This window comes from Carettochelys insculpta, chromosome 4 (genome assembly GCF_033958435.1).
Source record: "Carettochelys insculpta isolate YL-2023 chromosome 4, ASM3395843v1, whole genome shotgun sequence".
In the NCBI taxonomy this organism is placed as follows: Eukaryota; Metazoa; Chordata; order Testudines; family Carettochelyidae; genus Carettochelys; species Carettochelys insculpta.
The window spans coordinates 124,614,537-124,633,159 of NC_134140.1; the positions used below are offsets into that span (position 1 = coordinate 124,614,537).

At 48.6% G+C, this 18,623-nt stretch overlaps 1 protein-coding gene across 6 annotated transcripts in view; it reads left to right on the plus strand.

Moving 5' to 3' along the window:
• The first annotated feature begins 1,837 nt into the window (after positions 1 to 1,837).
• The window catches only part of TMEM150C (transmembrane protein 150C), a 49,794-nt gene continuing 33,008 nt past the window's right edge, over positions 1,838 to 18,623 (plus strand). For 2 of the 6 annotated variants that reach the window (XM_074993731.1, XM_074993734.1), the window contains exons 1-2: positions 1,838 to 1,869; positions 2,957 to 3,043. The gene's annotated coding sequence lies outside the window, so the exon portion shown is untranslated. Of the gene's footprint in view, positions 1,870 to 2,956; positions 3,044 to 14,041; positions 14,062 to 17,873; positions 18,079 to 18,623 lie in introns of those variants that run through there. The other 4 variants (XM_074993732.1, XM_074993736.1, XM_074993735.1 and 1 more) reach the window with 4 other exon arrangements.

The window sequence follows — 18,623 nt, forward strand, 5'->3', positions numbered from 1 at the left end:
GGTATTTTTAAACGAAGCAACCACATCTGCACACAGTATTCTAGGTGTGGCTGTACTGTGGATTTATACAGAGGCAATAAGATATTTTCTTTCTTGCTCTTTGTCCTTTTTTAATGATTCCCAACACTGGTTTGCTTATTTTTAGGGCTAAAGCAAGTGTAAGGCTTGTCTACTCTTGCAAATTTATCAAAAGAGCTTTTATTCTGGATTAATCATTCCAAAAGTGTCCACGTGGGGGGTTATGTTTAAATAGCTATTTTGGTAAATTTCCAAGTATAGACAAGCCCCAGCAGAGTTTCTGGAAGACAGCCCCTGTACAACAGGACAAGGAAGCTAAGTGAAACCAGTAGCATATGACTCTCCAACATGAGCACTGGGAAAGTCTTTTTTTTTAATTGAAAATAAATTAAAATAAAACAATAATAATAATAATAATTGTCTTCCTCTAGAAATGAACAGGCTGACATTATTGACTTTGATTTCAAGGATAACTTTTCCAACGTGTAGCTTTTGAGAGGTCTTTTCAAATGCTGGAGACAACTGGACTCTGGCTTTAGACCAAACCACAAAATCCAATGACTCTATAATTCCACAGCAGTCTGGCCCTTGGAATGAGCTATTCTATACACTTCACAAGTAAGTTAAACAAAATACATTCAAAACATATCCAAGGGGCTGCATTGGAGCAAGGAGCTGGCAGGGGGGTTGGGGGACAAGAAGTAGCTTTGAACCACCTTTCTTACCACCCCCATCCCTGCAGACAGGTAGTTTAAGCTGCCACAAGAATTTCAACAGGCCACTGCACCTACAGCAGGGACTGCAGGTGTGTGAGGACTTGTGCACTTAAAATTGTGCCATGCGAGTTACTGGATACATGGTGTTAAGCAAAAGCACGTGATGGGGATGCAGCTGGACAAAGCCAAAGCACAGATGGTGCTGAGTGCCCTGAGCCACCAGAGTCTTGCAGTCCCAGATAGCCACTTCGCCTGGCCTTCTCCTGTGGGACAGTGGGGGTGGGGGTATTCATGGGGGGGGATGAAATTAGGATTGGAGCAGACAAGTCCCCAGCCCTGCCTCTGCCACCCAGTGCCAGGCGGGAACCAAGCACTCCCACCCTGAAACGGCAGGCCACCCCTCTCAGTGAGTGATGCATGGCCCCAGCCTTCCCCCCAAGCCTGAAAGCAGGGGAGGGGGTGGGGTGAAGGGGAGTGTGCAGCATGCAGGCCCAGCTTTTTTCACAGAGCACTGCAGGGCATCTGGGGGGGGGCGGTGACTGGGCAGGTGGCTGGCAGCTTGGGAGCATGTCTTCCCCTGCCTGTTACACCCACCGCCCGTGGGGCGAGGGGGGTGTGCGGAGTTTGAAGGGAGGTCGGTTGGCCCGACTCTCGCAGAGAATAAAGGTGCTTTTTTCAAACCCAGGAGTCGGTGGGTTTGCCGAGAGCTGCAGGGTCCTCCCCGCACAACTAGGACCAGCACAGCCAGGCTGGCCGGCGGGGTGCGGAAGCTAGAGGGGTCTGGGGCGCGGCCAGGGTGTACAAAGCCTGTGCCTAGGCCGCCTTCCCTCTATTATTTTTCCATGCAGGTGTGGAACCCAGTGTGCCGAGCCTGTGCGCCACCAGGGCCACACACAGCGCTGTGCCGGCCGCCCCCGGGCCTTGCCCACGGACGGGCAGCGCTGTGCAGAACCCGGCTGGCGCGGCCGGGGGCGCTCGGCCACCGCTGTCCAAGCCGAGCCCCGCGGAACCGCGCGAAGCCGCTCCACGAGGGGCCGCCCCGCGCTCCCTTTGTCCGCAAGCCCCGCCCCTTCCTGCGGGAGACCCTCCCCCCGCCCCGCCCCTCCGCCCAGCAGCTCCCCGGACCTGGCCGCAGGTAGGTGGTCCTGCAGCGGGCGGCGGTGCCCGGGGCTCGCCCCCCTTCTCCCCGCTGCCGCTGCAGCTGCCCGGCGCGCTGCACACAGGGGCGTATCGCAGCGCCTCTTCCCGCCCCGGCAGCGCCTCAGGCATCCCCGCGCTGCGCTCTCTGCCCGTGGGGCGCGCCCGGCCGGGGGGGTCTCCCAGCTGCGAGGGGCGCCCGGCCGGGGGGGGGTGTCTTCCAGCTGCAGGTAGGGGGCGATCGGAGGAACTGTGTGGGAACAGGGGCATCTTCACTCCACTGCTAATACCCAGGCAGAGAGGCGGCACCCTGACAAGCTACCAGGGTGTCAGCCTGCGGCTTTCTCCTCCTATAATATAGCTCTTAGGATTTACATTTAACCGGGGGGGTGGGGGGTGGATGGGTGTGGAGCTGTTACCGAGCGGGACCTTGGCAGGGGCCTGGAGAATGGGTCTGGTTCTGTTCCCACGCTGTGAAAAGGATGGGCTGGTGTATGCAGCGGGGACACACCAGTCCGCCCTCTGCCTGGACATCCCCTCTCTTTAAAAGGCTCAGGAGGAGTTTGTGGCCTCCAATCAAAGAGTCTTTCTAGCCCACCAGCTGGTTAACCCCCAGGGTCTGTATTAAATTGGGCTGGGCGGGGGTGGGGCAGCAGCAATCATGGGGATGTAGATTTCCACTGGAAATTTGCTTGATTCTATCATGGTAACATTAGAAGACACACACAGTCAGTGCAAAAGCTTACAACGAAAACAAAGACGAGATGCGAGCGGGAGGCCAGGCTGATCAGGCACACAACGTTGCATATGTTAGTAGCAGAACATGCAGTTTGGAGACATCAGTGTGCAGATTTAGTTAGATAACTGGAGAAGAGAGAGATGAGTCATTAAAGCCCTCACCCTACAAGTGTTCCATGTGAGATTCTTGCAAAAATCTCACTGAGGTTTTGTGTAGGTGCTGCAATCTGCCTGTGGGCAACAGCTTCCAGGCTCCTCAGGGTCCAGGTAACCCCCTGCATATGCCATTATTTTACCTTTTCTCATCCTTCATTAGTTAGCTGTGATCTGCTTACCTGTTGTAACAGATATATGGTCCTCTACCAGGGAGGCTGAGAGCAAGAGGTGATCCTACATACAGCACCCTATATGCTGCAATATTTGCACACATCAAGGTGAGTTAACATTGCGTTTCTTGAGACTCTTTAAATTAAGGCAGATGCTAATTTGAGTCATCCTCTTCTATAGTGCTGCTGGAGCTCACAAAGAAGATATATGGTATTCAGTGTGAAAAGTGGACCCAGAGTTATTCCCATGGCTCTAGATACTTATGCCCGAATATTGAATTATCTTTCCAGGCTTTGTTTGAAAGTGTTGGGAAGGATTTGGCTCAGCAGGGCTAGGAGCTTGGAAGTAGCTCTGTTTGAAGATAATGTACCCAGTGAACTTCCTCCCCTTTTGCCAAGAGATCTGTCTGTGAATAAGTATCTATGTAAAAGTACCAATGTATCACTTCCTTACAGATTTGGGAAGGAACATCGTTGCCCCACGAGGAAGGGGGTTTTGGATGAATGATGCCTTCTCCTCTTGCAAATTATCATTTGTCTTCCTCCTCCCCCACCAATACCATGGAGGGGGGGGGTGGCTTTCAAAGAATTCCAGGAGATAAACCACCTGAAACAATCCAATAATCCCTTGCTTGGGGTACACTTCCTTTGGTGTATCAGGGCAGGGCAGGGCAGGATCTGGCCCAGAAACCATAATGTAGAGCCACACCAATTGATCAATTTGCCTCAGTAGAGGTCACTGATATGGATGACCTCATCACCAAAAGGTGTGATGTAACCTTAGCTCTTCTTCTTTCATAGGCCTGAGTTTACATCTCATCGTGCATTCAGAATCCTCAAGTCCTCAACATTAAGCTTTTCCATGCTTGTGGGGCTTTCTGTTTTGTTTTGATTTGGATTAACAAAAACATCTATTGCAAAAGATGCAAAAACGTTATATAATTGAGGCAAAAAGGCAGTCCAGTAGCACTTTAAAGACTAACAAAATAATTTATTAGGTGGTGAGCTTTCGTGGGACAGACCCCACGCAAGCTCACCACCTAATAGATTATTTTGCTTGTTTTCAGAGAATAAACGGAAATGTTGAACCTCTCTAGTGCGGCACCCTTGGGACCTGACTGGTGCCAGATGACAGAATTTGCCAGACCATGGGAAGTCAATATGGTTTAGCAGCGTTATCAAAACTTCCACTGCTTACTGGGCTCTTAGAAGACATTTGGGGTAAATTAGAGCTAAAGAACAGCACAGAAAACTGAGAGCCAGGATTAGTGACTATAAACAGACTTTATGGGACCATGGGAAACTTGGCCACACCCAGGATAAATGGACATCTGGCTAACTAAAATCATGTCAGACCATGGGTGTTGTCAGATGTCAGAGTGTCGGATTAGGGAGGTTCAACCTGTATAAGGAATTTTGTAAAAATGCCTATTTATGAGAATGCCTATAACAGTTTATTTAAAGGGACAATATCAACTTAAAAACTCTGAGCCTGATTTTCCATGCTGGTGTTAACAGGGTAGAGAATGAGACATTATGTTTTATGAACTAATATTAGTTTACTTATGTTTTTGTTAGCCTATAGATTATTAGAAGCAAATTTTTTTAAATAAAACCTCGTTATTTATTTTCTGTATTTGTTTTTAGTGTTTCTTGGGACTGTGAAAATCAGTGAAGTGAGTTTCTTTTTAAGGTCCTGTCGTGCTGCACTGTTTGAGTTTTCAACACTTCATAGGAGTGTGTTATGTAAAATCAACTATTTTCAATTGTCTTGTTTTCTTTTCTTCTGTGGAAGAAACACGTTTTGGCATAATCCCTTTCAGCAGTAGGTTTCATAAGCAGCTTGGTTTTTGTAACGTGTCACATTTTGCCCAAATGCATGTGAACAGTGACTCTTTAAGACCCAGATCCTGTACACCCATGTGAAAGAGGAGCCACTCCTGGGGACTAGAGCTAGTAATAGCTAAAGGTGCTAGTTCCTAGCAGAAGACAGAAGTCTGGAGGAAAAGGAGCTGATGCAGTTAGGTGCTAAGTTCAGGGGAGCAGCGGGAGAAGAAGATGAGGTGATAAGGAAGCATAGCTAGTCGGTGTGGAGGAAGGAAGGACATCTTTATGGGTAAGGCTTGGGCTGGGACTCAAAGAGGGTTCCATTCCTCCCCCTGCCACAGCTTTCCTGAGTGAAACTTGGGAAAATCACTTAATCACTATGCCTTGGTTCTGCACAGTGGGGGTGATAATAGTGCTTCTGTTTAGACTGGATATTTGGGTGGAAGGGCAGACGCCGCAGGACTGTCTCTTACCACATACGTGCAATGCCTGGCACAGTGGACCCTACAAATACTAATTAGAAGGGAGCACTCAGGGGGCAGGGAAGAATGGGGTTGGATTGGCTGCAGGGGGAACACAGGGCGCTCACCATCTGTGTTGTGTGCGATGAGCACGCTCCTCACTTTACTTGCCCTTTGCTTTGCATGCATGTCACTTTAGTAATACTGGTAGGAGAAAAAATCCTAAGTGACCAGAAACCAGCTGCCTGGCAACGCTGCACTTGGGCAATGGTAGACCAAACGTCTCACAAGCCACACACAGCATCCTGATGGACTGCAGATTGCATATCACTGCTGCAGCACCTCCCCTTTACAGTGGGAGAAATAGAGCCAGACTCTCTCCTCCTGCCAGGTGGCTACATGGCCAGTTTTGCGAGGTCCTGAGCCGTTTTCAAGTCCTCTCTATGTCAGTTGCTTAAATTTACCTTAATAGAGACACAGTTAGAGCCTTGGGACAAAGTGCCATTTTACAAGGGGTTAAAAATGGTGAATTTGACACTGGCTATTTAATAACTTTTGCTACATACCATTAAAAAGGATGAAAAAAAAAAACCTAATGAAGCGCAGTGAATATTGGTTTTATTTTACAGTAGTCCGAAGCCTTTCTGGGTTTCCCTCTTTTTCTGTGGCTTTTTCTATGTGTTGGGCAAATGGGAGACTGCCCTGAAGAGATTCAGATCCCTACTGTACTAGTTATTTTCTCTGCATCACATGGGTTAATTCTGATCGGTATATTTGTGCAAGTCTCAGAAGATGGGGCCTGAGTCTCCTATTATGTTACACCTGAGTAATTTGAGTGATTTAGGGAGAGTAGGCATGAGGTGAGAATCGGATTCACGGGTGAGTTTAGAAGATGAAACAGTATTACAGAGCCAATGAGGAAACTAGAGATGGGCCCTGAAGATTCAAAGTTTGAATTCCGTTCAGGAGTGTTTTCCCAAAGCAGAAAGGTTTAGAAAGTAGTTTTGACGAAGACCCTGAGGGGATTGCCAATCTGGAGGCTTGCTGTGGGCCATCTGTAGTCGAAACCACCCAGCTCTTTACTATGTTTTAAAGGAACAAACGCTCTGTGCTCTGTGGAAGTCACTGACCACTCAGTGAGAGTGGTTGCGGCAGGGCTCTGGGTTTGGCTGTTAATGAAAGCAGAGGGACTGTGTTCCCCTCTCATACCTGCACTTCACACTTTGTCATTGATCTTTCAAGTACGCTCCCCTATGAGTCTGCATATAGTTGTCAGACCTTCCTTCAGTGGACTGCAAAGCACTACTGATGTTAATTTAGTCTTGCAATACCCCTGTGAAGCTGATAAATAAATCTCATTCATCCCCAGTAATAAAGCTAATACTGTTGTGATGAGCACCACAGATATGCCTATAAATAATTATTATTTAATGGCAAAGAGGAGTAAAATGACTGACGCATGGTCACCTAGGAAGCCTGAGTAGAGTTTGGAGCGCTGGTCTGTTGACTTCTTTTTTCTCATCTTTCCTTCCAGGAGTGTGCAGATGGTTAATTCTCTCTCATGTAAATATGCCATTCAGAATATGTAAGGCAGCGATGGGCAGCCTAGTCCAGTGAGTGGGCCGCATGAGTGGCCTTCCTTCGTCTCAGTGGGCCACCAGATTGTTGTAATCAAGACCGCATCCCAGGATAGGGTAGTGTTGCTAACTGCAGTTGTGCACCTAGGATTTGCAGGGTGTGCCGATGGAGTGTTGCAGCAATTTGATTGGATGCAGAGGGAGCACGCGGTGCTCAGTGTTAAGTTGTGTGCAGTCAGCGCGCACCTCACTTCACGTGTCCTTGCTTGACGTGCGTGTCAGATTAGTAATACTGGCAGGCAAAAGACCTCAATTGACAGAAACCAGCAAAATCCGGCAGCCTTGTGCGTGGGCACACACAGAACCCTGAGGGGACACATGTGGCCCTCAGGGTGCAGGTTGCCTACCACTGATGTGTGGCACATAGATATGCTCAGAGTTGACTGGTGCCAGGGGAAGGATGGGGGATACCAGCCACCTGCCCTCCCCCACAGCCCAGGGACGGGTTGGGACTACCCCCTTCCACCCCAGGTCCTGCCCTGCCTCTTTCCCCTGCGACATGGCCTGTGTGGCTAGTGGAGCTGAGGGGCAGCACTGACCGAAGGACTCAGCACTCACCGGCAGTGGCTGGAAGGCACAGCACAGGGTGGCTCCAGTTTGCTCTGCTCTGGTTGCACCTTTCCATGGGAGGGGCAGGACTGCTCCCACAGGCCCTAGCAGGAAGAGCCATTGCATGGCCAGAGAGCAACACAACTGGAGCCACCTTGCTGCGCTTTCTCCCCCAGTGAGCACAGGGGTGTGTGTGTGTATACACGGACTCCCAGTGCAGCTCCTCGGCCCCATGTGTCCCCCTCACAAGCTATTCTTAAAGTAAATGGTGAATAAATCTGCAGAGGAAAACTGTCCCTCTGAAAAGTGCTGCTAACTTCCTGTTGAGGCACAAGCCTGCACAATGGCACTGTCCCATTCCCGACTGTGCGGCGTTTCTGCTTCTGCACACAGAGCCAGTCAATCTAGCTTCAAGTGTGCAAAGGCAGCTGTTGAGGAGCTGTGCAGTTTAATGTGGCAGTGGCAGGGACAGTGGAGAATGGAGCTGACAGGATGTGCTTTCAATTAATGGGCAAAGAGGGGACGAAGCAAGAAATGGGTGATCTGGTGAACATGGGGTGGCATTACAGCGTCTGTGTCCATATGATGCTATAGGCCTGTTTAGGAGAAAGAAATCAGGAAGTTATGCTTCAATCGTGTATTGTGCTGTGACATGGTAGTTGTCAGTCCTCTGCATTGAATGCAGTAGCATATGATGCCTGCGAGGAAATCAAGGTAATGAAGCCATGAAGGAGAAGGAAAATCAACACTCTTCTGCTCAGCCAAGCCACAGGTTAGCTGATGCTAAAATGCGGTTTTGGCAGTAGGGGAAGACTTACATCAAAGGAACAAATTAAAGACCTGTTTTAGCCAAGGATGATGTTACACACCTATCCCTGAACCTCTGCATTGACTCCTGTTCGTCTGGCCTTTGAAGATCTTCATAATTCCCTATGTTCACCTCCACCAAACGCCCCTCCTCATGACGTCTTGTGTTCCTCCTGATTTCGTATTCTGTGCCACCCCCGATTTTTGGGTAGCTTCCCTGCTAATCTGAATATCCTCTTCCTCTGCTTTCAGACAGTTACTAAGATCAACCATCACGTCCCATGATGTGCTCAGGCTAGCCTGCCATACCCCATTCTCTGTGCATTCCGTTCTGTTGTCTTTGCATGTGGCTGTAGATTGCTAGTGCTTCTCGGCAGGGATGGGAGTGGTATATAAAACACATGTTTATCAAGCTGTATCTTCTCTATAGGGGTGTATACATTCTACTAATAATGTTCAGACTCATCAGGGACATTATAAGCTCACGCACATTCCCATTCTCTCTCCCCCTCTATAATTACATGTATAGTAAGGAGGATATAAAAGCCACCCCCACTCCCCCAGGTCCATAGTGACGTAGCTTCTTCAAAGAAGTGATAAATGGGTCAGTCCTCACTACAGCTGCCTGGAGGAATTACTGGCAGAGCAACACAGTGGGCCCCAGAGGCTAAATTCACTGCCTCTGTCCTACATCATGACAGTGCAGCGAGCAAATCACATGCATGGTCGCGAAGGCTGTTTAATCCTAGGTGCAGAATTACTCATTTTGGAGTTACACTGTCACATTGGATTGTAATTGTTGTGGTTGTGACAGACATTAAAATAACTCCATCTTTTGCAGAGGCTAATGGCGCACAAGTTAGCCTCTTATCTTCTGCTGCGTCTTGAGTTTTGGCTGAGCAGGAAGTAGAACTTGTCTGGAAAATGAAAAAAAGCCCACCTCAGAAATGGGAAACTGATACTAATACCTTTCCCAAATGGCTGCTCTGTAGCAGGAAAATATTCACACCCAGTCCAGGGAAGTAATAGGTGGAATCACAGGTGGTGGGTAAAGGTCTGGTTATGGAACAGAAACCTAAACATTTGAAGGCAAAAATCAAAGAAAAAAATCTTGCTGGGGGACTGTTTCTATGGTCAGGTTAGCATAGGATGAAAGCAAATGGAATGAAAATATGGGACTTCTCTGCTAATATCCCTGTATTTAAATAGCATCTTTCATTTCCAAGAACCCTAAAACTTATCAGTGTTCCACGTATATGTGCTTGTACATGAAATGTTGCTGTGCATTTTGAAATGTACTCAGCCACCTGATGGTGGAGTGTAGCAGCTATTTACTGGCACATGGCCGTAGCAGTCAAAGATAGGAAGTGAAGGCTACCATATCCAGTTGAAATTCCCAGGGGATTGCAGAGATTCAAAATAGAGTTATGTAAACTGGGATTTGACCAGAGCTAGCATGTCTGTGTTAATAAAAAGTCCCATGGGTTTTTCAGGGACCATAAGTAGTTAGGGTCTGTCTTAAAGATGGCCCCTTCAGCCGTACTGTGCATTCAGAAACTCTTAGGAGATTGCCTTGGAAATGACTTAAGTGGAAAGATGATGTATAATGTTGTTATAGACAGGTTGGTCTCAGAATATTAAAGACAAGGTGGGCTGGGTACTCTCTTTTATTGGAGCAACTTCTTTTGGTGATGGACGACCCACAAAATGGCCAAATAAAAGGCACTCTCCTTGTCTCTCAAGGGGATTAAATTCCACCTACTAAGTCGCCATCCCTTCGCAGCACCCTTAATTTTGCTTGGGTATTACTGATCCGCATGCATATTAGGTCCTCTGCCTGGCTTAGATCACAAGATCTAATAGGAACACAGTCTTAGGAGATACCATTGTACACACTCGTGACAGGTAGGCCAGCACTGTCACACTATTCAGATTTGCTTTCATCTGCACTCCACCTGTCTCTGACTGGAGATGTGTGTTGGTGTGTGTGTAACGCTGACAGGTAGAACCCAACCTGGGACCTTTAGAGCTTAGTGCAGGAGCCTCTGCCTTTTGAGCTAAAAGCCATCTGGCTCTCAGCTAAGGATGCAGAGGAGACACTCATTGTCTCTCTCTAGACTGTAAGTAGTCTAAGTGCCACTATGTGAAACGCTGAACCACGCCCTGCAGGTGTGTGGGTTGCACGTGTATTAGTACATAAAAGAACAAAAAGTAGGAATGTTATTGGGGAGGCACGAATTGGCTTCTCTGTTAAGTGGAACTCCCTTGGAAAGAGGGTGGGGTGGTGATAGTGACATAAAATGGAGGCCCCTGCTGAAACACAGGTTTCAGACTCGTGTGAGTATCCGGATACTCCAGTCACTTCTCTTAAGCCTGTTTTGACTCTGATCCTAGGCCTCAATTAGAGCAACATTCGAACCAGCTGCATTTTGTGTTTTGTTGCCAAGGAGTATTTCATGCCCCCTAGAGCTCATCACCAATAAGTGTACGGACGATGGTGTGAAATAACACTGTTAAACAGCCGCTTACATCGGAGTGCTTTTACCAATTACTGTATGTACATATGCACTGCACCACTGAAGTAGCGCTTCACCAGCCAGAATACAGCCTTGCTAGGGCAGGAGAAACTTACCAAGGGCAGGAGGTCAAATTGCTGGCTGTTATGAAAATCTCCATTTGACAGGTCACGTCTGTGTCCTCTGTGCTGGCCTAACTCTGCTGTCATTGAATTCAGTGGGAATAGAGTTAAAGTGCTTGATTTCTCTACCCTCTCACCTCACGTGAAATTCAGCCCTTCTACTTGAGAAGGTAGGAGCTGCATTTGCTTTGCTGTGGCTGAAGCTGATTGGTCTGGGTAGACCACGCCCCTGTCCATCATTGACATTGTCTTACATATGTGCCGCCGTCACGCCCGTCAGTGTCCACGAGAGCTCTTTGTGAACCTGCGAGGAGAGTCGATCCACTGGCACAGAGTGTGCCCTCACTGTGGTAAAAAGTTCTCCTGTCCCAAGCCGGTCCCTGGGCTCTTTGCTTGTGCATGCAGATGTGTGGCATCCAGCCGGCAGTGGATTATGCACAGCACTGTGGAGCAGTGCGGCAAGGGACAGATGGCGAAGGGTCTTGAAAGATATGATTAAAGCTGATGTTAGAGTTCTGGCTGAGGAAGCACTTTGAGGGGCCACTGTTTGTCGTGCCTTATATCTATAAATGCAGCAGGAACGTGGGACTGCATAGCTCGTCCTGGGCTGTGAATTTTCACAGTGCTTCTCTGTGTTCCTGGGTAGTTGTCCCATCCGTTGCTGGTGATGCTGGGCCACCTTTTGCTCCTACTGAGTTCTGGGGGGGTTTCCTGATGATATCCATGGAAGCAAGACGAGGCCAAAGAGACGAGTACAGTGGCTGCAGCCTGGCAGTTGGCAAACTTTGGTGCCACTTGCTGCTGCCCCTCAAAGGGGGCCTGAGAATGATCTCTTGCTGCTTCCTGCCCCATCTCGTCCCCTCTGATCCATAACCTCGAAGTGCTGAGGCCAGAGGACTGAGCTGATATCAGCTCCGTCTCCAACTTCTCTGTTCCAAGGGCACCTACTCTGCAGATAGCACCACCCAGGCATGTTGCTTACTATTGACAGGTACCACGTGGCTGCACCCTTGCACCTGTTTGGAACCCTGCTTAAGGCACCACGTTGGTGGAAGGGGCTGCCCACGAGTTTCTCAACGTGGGACTGATGTAGGGTGACCATCCGTCCTGTATTGGGTGGGACAGTCCTGTATTTAGGGGGCCAAAAAGGCATCGTGACTTATTTTTTAATTGGGACCAATTGTCCCATGTTTGTTCCCACCGCTTCCCCACCCCACCACCTTTCCCTGTGCTGGCCGGAGGCTCACAGGGCCACTTTTCTGGCCACCACCAGAAATGTAGCTCCCCGCCTGCTGCACCACTGGGATGCCACTGCCAGCCCCAGCCTTGTTCAGATGCCGGGTTGGGCTGGGGATGGAGCTGGCAGGGTGGGAAAGTGGGGGCTGGAGCAGGGGAGCTGGGGCCATCACTGAAGCCCCCTTCACCCCCAGACCCTGCCGTGGGGCTGGGGTGGGGCAAGAGCCCTACTGCGTCTGGAGCCCTGCACAGCACAGGGGCAAAGCTCCCCGAGCCCCTATCACATCACAGGGCCAGGGCTGGAGCCCTGTATGGTGCGGGGGGCCCCCCTGGACCTCCCACGGGGCCGGAGTCCCACCACGGGGCTGGGGCGGAGCTGGGGCTGGAGCCCTACCACGGTGGTCCCTGCTGTGGACCTGGGGCCAGAGCTCTGCATGGCACAAGGACAGAGCCACCCCCAGCCTTGCCGCGTCACAGGGCCGTGGCTGGAGCCTTGTACTGCGTGAGGCCGAGGCTTCCTCCCACCCTGGAGCCCTGTGTGGCATGGGGCTAGGGCCAGAGCCCCACCGGTGTCTGCAGCACCGAGACCTGAAGAACCTGCTGCAGGCTTGTTTCTCTCTCCAGCCCCAGTGGGCTGGGAGTGGGTGTGTGGGCTCTGGCTGGGAGGGAGGGCTCAGGAGTAGGCTGGAGTTTGGGTGGGAGGTAGAGTGCAGCATGGGTGGGGGGTTTACGAGCAGGCTGGAGGTGAGAGGTCTGGGTGGGAAGAAGAGTGCAGCCATTGCCTGGTTTTAGGTGACCATCTGTCCTGTTTTATCTGGGACAGTCCCCATCCCCAGGGTGTCCTGTATTTACCCTAGGGGAATATAGTCACCCTACACTGAGCCCATGATTGCAGTAAATACATGAAGGTCTGGAGAGACTCTAGCTGACAAAAACATACCGACAGCAATTCAGTTCTTAAGACTTTGGCTTTAACTCAGTACCGTGCCACCAGGTTGCTTAGGGTCAGTGCATTTTTCTGTATAATTGTGGTGGCTGGTGATTCGCATAGTGAGAAATCAGCCATGATGTCAAGAAGCAATGTGAAATTTCTCTTCGGGGAACAAGGCAGTCCAGAGGGCTTGATGATGGCTGTACTGTCCCTTTGCCTTCTCTGCCAATATCTTGCTAAAGGATACCCTGTCTGGCAGTGTTCAATGGTCCTGACCAGAAGTGGTTGGGAAATGGCAAGTATTTTCTGTGGAAAAGCTTTAAAAAAATCACACCCTAGAAAGCTTCCAGTTTGGGAGTGAAAAGGGGGGTTGGGGGGTTGTTTTTATTCTTTCAATTTTTCACTTTGTTAAAAATGTGGAAAATAGTGACCCAGTTTGAAAATTGTTTAAAAAAATAGTAGTTCTGATGGTGAATTTTGTGTCCACCAGGACTCATGACCATCTGAAGTCTGTCTGGGGTCACACAGCTTGTGTCACAAGTTGATGGTCTGAGGGCACTGGTCACATAAACTACCATCTTGAGTAGCTCAGCAGAAAGTTTGCAAACAGAAAGGACAATTGCACTGCGTTCCTCTTTCACTCTAGGTTAGAACTGAAGTGCGTAAGCGGGGCAGTTGAGGGAAGCACACAACTGTGGGTATCAGTTTGGCAAAAATAGAAGCCCTCATTCTGTAGGGCTCTACATCCTTTATCTGACTCTTCTAAAACCCCATCCACTGTCCTGGAATTTAAATAGGCTGGTGTGACTAGGATAAGTCGCTTAAAATCATTTCAATTAGAAGAAAGCGTACATTAAATGAATAAGGGACACTTGTTCTTTCGCAAACATCGTTACCAGAGTTCCCAGATTATCTTACGTCCTGAAACCAGCTGATGTTGGCTCCTCCCATTATTCCCTGAAACCTTTTAAAGAAAACTGGCGCTGGGAGATCACACAGCTGAAGGATTGTGGAGGGACATTCCATCTGGGCTGACGTGGGTGAGCAATGGACGGGGTTACCAGGTGGGAGGGGGAACTGGAAGACAGTTCTTTCATTATCTCAGTGTTTTCTGACCAGCTTACAAGTCTTGTGTATCCTGTTGGTTATTCTCCCACTGAACAGATTCCACAAAGGAGCGTATGGCATTAGCCTGCAGACGCTCGACAGCCTCTGCATGCTGTTGCCGTTCATGGACTAGGGGGGAGTTACATGCTGTTCTGGTTTACGTCTTTTGAAAGGTAATGATGGAGTGTCTTGTTCTAGTGACCGTGGATTTTTTACACAGAAAAGAAGGAGATGGCAGGCTTCCCCAGAAAGAGCTCTTGTGTGTTCTCATTTTGGCATTATTAATTCACGTCCATTCTTTATGACTCCTCTTGTGATTTAACAGCTTCCTGTCTCTTTCTGCTATCAGCCTTCTGCATCTGCATTGCCTGAAATGAGAGAGCAGTACTGCACTGGAAGGTGCAGTAACTGCTCTCTTTGGCATATTATGCAGTTTCTGACTCGGCTCCTCAAAACATATTTGCACAGTCCGATTTTGGAAACGATGTACGACCCTGTTAATGTGATAATTTGGTTCTTGCTTACATGCGTATCCCCTGGCTATATCAACTTCAGGGAGAGCCTATAACTGTGCTCAGCACATTAAATTAAGAGTTTTACATTAAATGAACCTTGAGTACACAGTGCTGTGTATTTTGTGAGCTGTGTGTTATAACTGAAGTGTCTATGTTAGTTGGAATGGGGTTTTAATTGTCTGTGGGGCTGGGGCCAGAATTGTAACTAAGGCTGAGCGCATTACTTGATCATGTGGGCAAATGTAAGATTTAGCTGAGCAGTGATAGCCAGGTCTCTGCCAGGGTGTGAGAACTCTGCCGACAGAACCCTTCCCTTTCAAATAAAAGTCCTCTGGTGATGCTAATGTGAAGCTACTTGTAGTTTGCCACCCGCTCGCTTCATAGGGGCCTCAGAAAGCCAGGTTCCTTGGAGTTTCACAATTCTACAGTGTGAAATTGACCATTCTGTTTTAATCCATTTGGCTCGGGATGGACGATAATTTTCGATGGTGGGGGGACCACTCCGAGAATTTGGAAGTTGGTCAGGAGCTGCACTCTTCTGCGGTATTAATGGAGGAGGTGCAGGGTCTGGGATGGAGTCTGGGTGCAGGAGGGGGTGTGGGGTCTGGGATGGAATTTGGGAGAAGCAGGGGTTAGAATGCTGGGTAGGAGATTGGGGTCTAGGAAGGGGCAGAGGTTCTGGGAGGAGGTGGTGACATAGGGCAGGAGGGAGTGCAGGGATTTGGGTTGTGACTGGATAAGGGATTGGGATGCCAGGTCTGAGTGGGGTTATGGGTACAGGAGCAGGGGTGCAGAGGGTTTGGGTTAGATGGGGTAGGGAGGGGCTGGGGTGCCAGAAGAAGGCTCTGGCCAGACACTTATGTGGGCAGCTTCTCTGGCTAGCAAACCGACTGGTTCCTTAGCCAGGGTCTTTGCCTCCCATGTTCCTGCACTGGCTGCAGGGACCATGTGTGGCTGACTCTGAACATTGCAAGCCTGGAGGGGTACTTCACACACTGCCTGTCCTGCAAACAGGCAGCTCCCATTAGTCAGTTTCCGGCCAATGGGGGCTACAAATTTTTGCTAGGGCGGGAGCAGTGCCTGAAGCCTCTCCCCTCCTCTGGCCAGCCTGGCAACATTCAGAGAGCTGATCTGAGAGCAGAGCAGGAGTGGGACAGGCAGGGAACCTTAGAGAGGCTCCTGCGAGCTGGAGTGGGTGTCTTAGTAGGCCAGATGCAGTCTGTGGGCTGTATTTTACCCACCCCGATTTGGAAGCACAGCATCTACCTTCAAGAAAATGGACAAATTTTACATGGTGTAAACAAAGACAGAAATAAAATACAGTTAAAAATGCATGTTTTGATATCCATTGTAAAAAGGAGGCTGTAGCCAGTTTTGTGTCACTGTGGGCCTTCTAGTGAAGGGATTTCTCTCTCTCTCTTTTTGACACTCTCACACAGACGGTACATAACATGACGATGTGGTTTAGGTTACTGGTAAAAACCTGCATGCTTGGGTAATCTTTTTCAGTAACCCAAGTCCATGTGTCTGGGCTAGTATCACTTTTCAGGGTAGCGATACCTAGCAAAATTATGTAGGGTCGGTTAGAAAAGAGTTTCTTCCCTGTGGCAAAGGTAACTGAAAACAAACCACATTTCCCCAACACCAGTTTTTCCATGGAACGTTTCTGTTATTTTTGGCTGGTTACTAAGATCTTTTTCTCTGGAAATGTAGCTCTGGTGCTCCAAGGGAGTTGTAGGCTGGGTGCTTTGCACTTGGTTTCTCCTCTGTAGGCCAGAATTCTGGGTCAAAAAAAAAAGAGGGGGGTAAGTTCATGGAGGGCAGACCCCTCGATGGCTAGTAGACAGGATGGTGAAGAAGCAACCCCATAAGTTGGGTATCCAGCCTTAGATTGCCAGAATTTGGGACTGGATAATAGGATGAATCGCTGAAAAATTGTCCTGTTCTGTTCATTCCTTTTGAAGCCTTCTTTGGCTCTGACCACTGTTGTAAGACAGGATTAGATGGGTCATTGATCTGAGCCACTATGGCCATTCTTATGTGGACCTACATCTTCCATCTACACCAGGGTCTCCTCACTTGGAAGGAAGAGGTGAATTATGGGAGTGCCTGGTCATGGTGTATGATGGGACATGAAACCTGACCCCTCGAGGGGCATCGGGACCAGAGGTAACAGAACTACAACTCCCACAAGCCTCTGCGGCAGCAAATCAAAATCTCTTACATTTTGGGCTTGTTGATGAAAAATCAAAATTTTCCGTGAAAAGCACCATCCATTGAGGTAATATCTCCATCGAAAAACAGGTTGATAGGACTTTTTCAGCTTGCACTTGCAAGGGATTTGTGGGGAGGTAAAAGCGGTGTTTTACATGCAGGATCTACATTGTTTAAAACACAAAAATCCTGAACTGGAAAGAGCCAAAGACTGCAGCTGAATTTTTAAAGGCTCGGTTACGTTTGTAGCCAGTAACGACATGCTGTGTATTGTAACATAAGGACAATGACCTTTCATTTTCCTTGCCTGACAAAAAGTATCTGAAGTTGAGCAGGGAGACAATGCAGAGCGCTATAAACCTGCTGCCTTAGTTGAGAAGCTACCCCAGTGGCACACAGTCCCTCACCCAAAGCCAATGAACTCTGTGAAAGTCTTTGTTTATTTCATTGGGCTTTAAGTGGGAGTTTAAGGGTATGTGTTTGCTATGCAGAAGATTGTGACCCGGTCAGGGTCGATCTTCTGGGGTTCCTGTTCACATGCCTAGTAGGGTTGCATGAAATTGAACTCTCAGGGGTCAGCAGTTGACCCCTGTACTCTTCATTATCCTGAGCAGTAAGGGAGCTCGACAGGAGAGCTTTTCCCGTCGACTTCCCGCTGTGAGGACGGGCAGATAAATCGATTGTAGATAAGTCAATGCTTGCTACACAGTTGCCATAGCTCGAGTTGTGTATTTTCAATTGACTTTAATGTCTAATGTACACCTGGCCTTAGACACGCTTTCAGTGATTTCAGAACCTCTCTGTGCCAGCCGAGGCAATCTGGAGCTTTGCCTCTCAGAGGATGGTAAAAAGCCAGGGAAGAGGGAATACCTTGTCAGCTTGTGACAAAACTCCCTCTGATTTCACTGTTGAGATCCAGGGACAGGATGTTACTCACTGTGAGCTTAGGTATCATCAAGCCAGGGGATGATGAAAGACTCTTCTCGCTGTGTGCTTGTTCCCTTAGAGTTTGCCTTCACTACAGGGATGATCAGCACTGCCATGGTTGATCTTCTGGAGTTCGATTTAGCATGTCTGGTAGGGACACACTAAATTGAGCCCAGAGGGCGCCACCTGCTGGTGCCGGTACTCCTGCTGTTCATGAAGAGTAAAGGAAGTTGACGGGAGCATTTGCTTGCATCAGCATTCCACAGTGAAGATGGCAAGGAAACCTGAATTAAGGTAGATGGATGCTAGCTACATAATTAACGTAGCTGGAGTTGTGTATCTTAATTTGACCTTCCCCTTTAGTGTAGACCTGGCCTCAGCAATGGATGCAGCAAAATAGTCCCACAACATTATTATCCTTGAAGTCAAACACCAGGAAAGCTAGGAGGAGTTGGAAAATGCAGTCCTTTTTTGGAAGGAGATCAGCTACACTTAACTTTGTCTCTGGCATTTCACTAATAAATGAATTAGAAATACACAGAGCTATTAAATTCAGCTCTGCATCCTGACTTTGAACCCCCTGAAGTTTGGGATGGTTACGCCTGGGATTTCTGTTTGAGCCCAGCTGCTGCTGATAATGTAAGTGCTACTTTGGCATCTTCTTTATTTCATGCTGTTTACCTCAGCCCCTTCTTAACCAAAAGCTCCAGCTGATGGAGATGGAGAAGAAGGAAAGTTGTTATACTGGGAAAGATTAATAAAAAAGCTGAACTTCCTGTATTGTCTTGTGAAAAGGGCCCTAGATTAGGAGTCTCATAAAACTCGAATTCTCCTTCTGG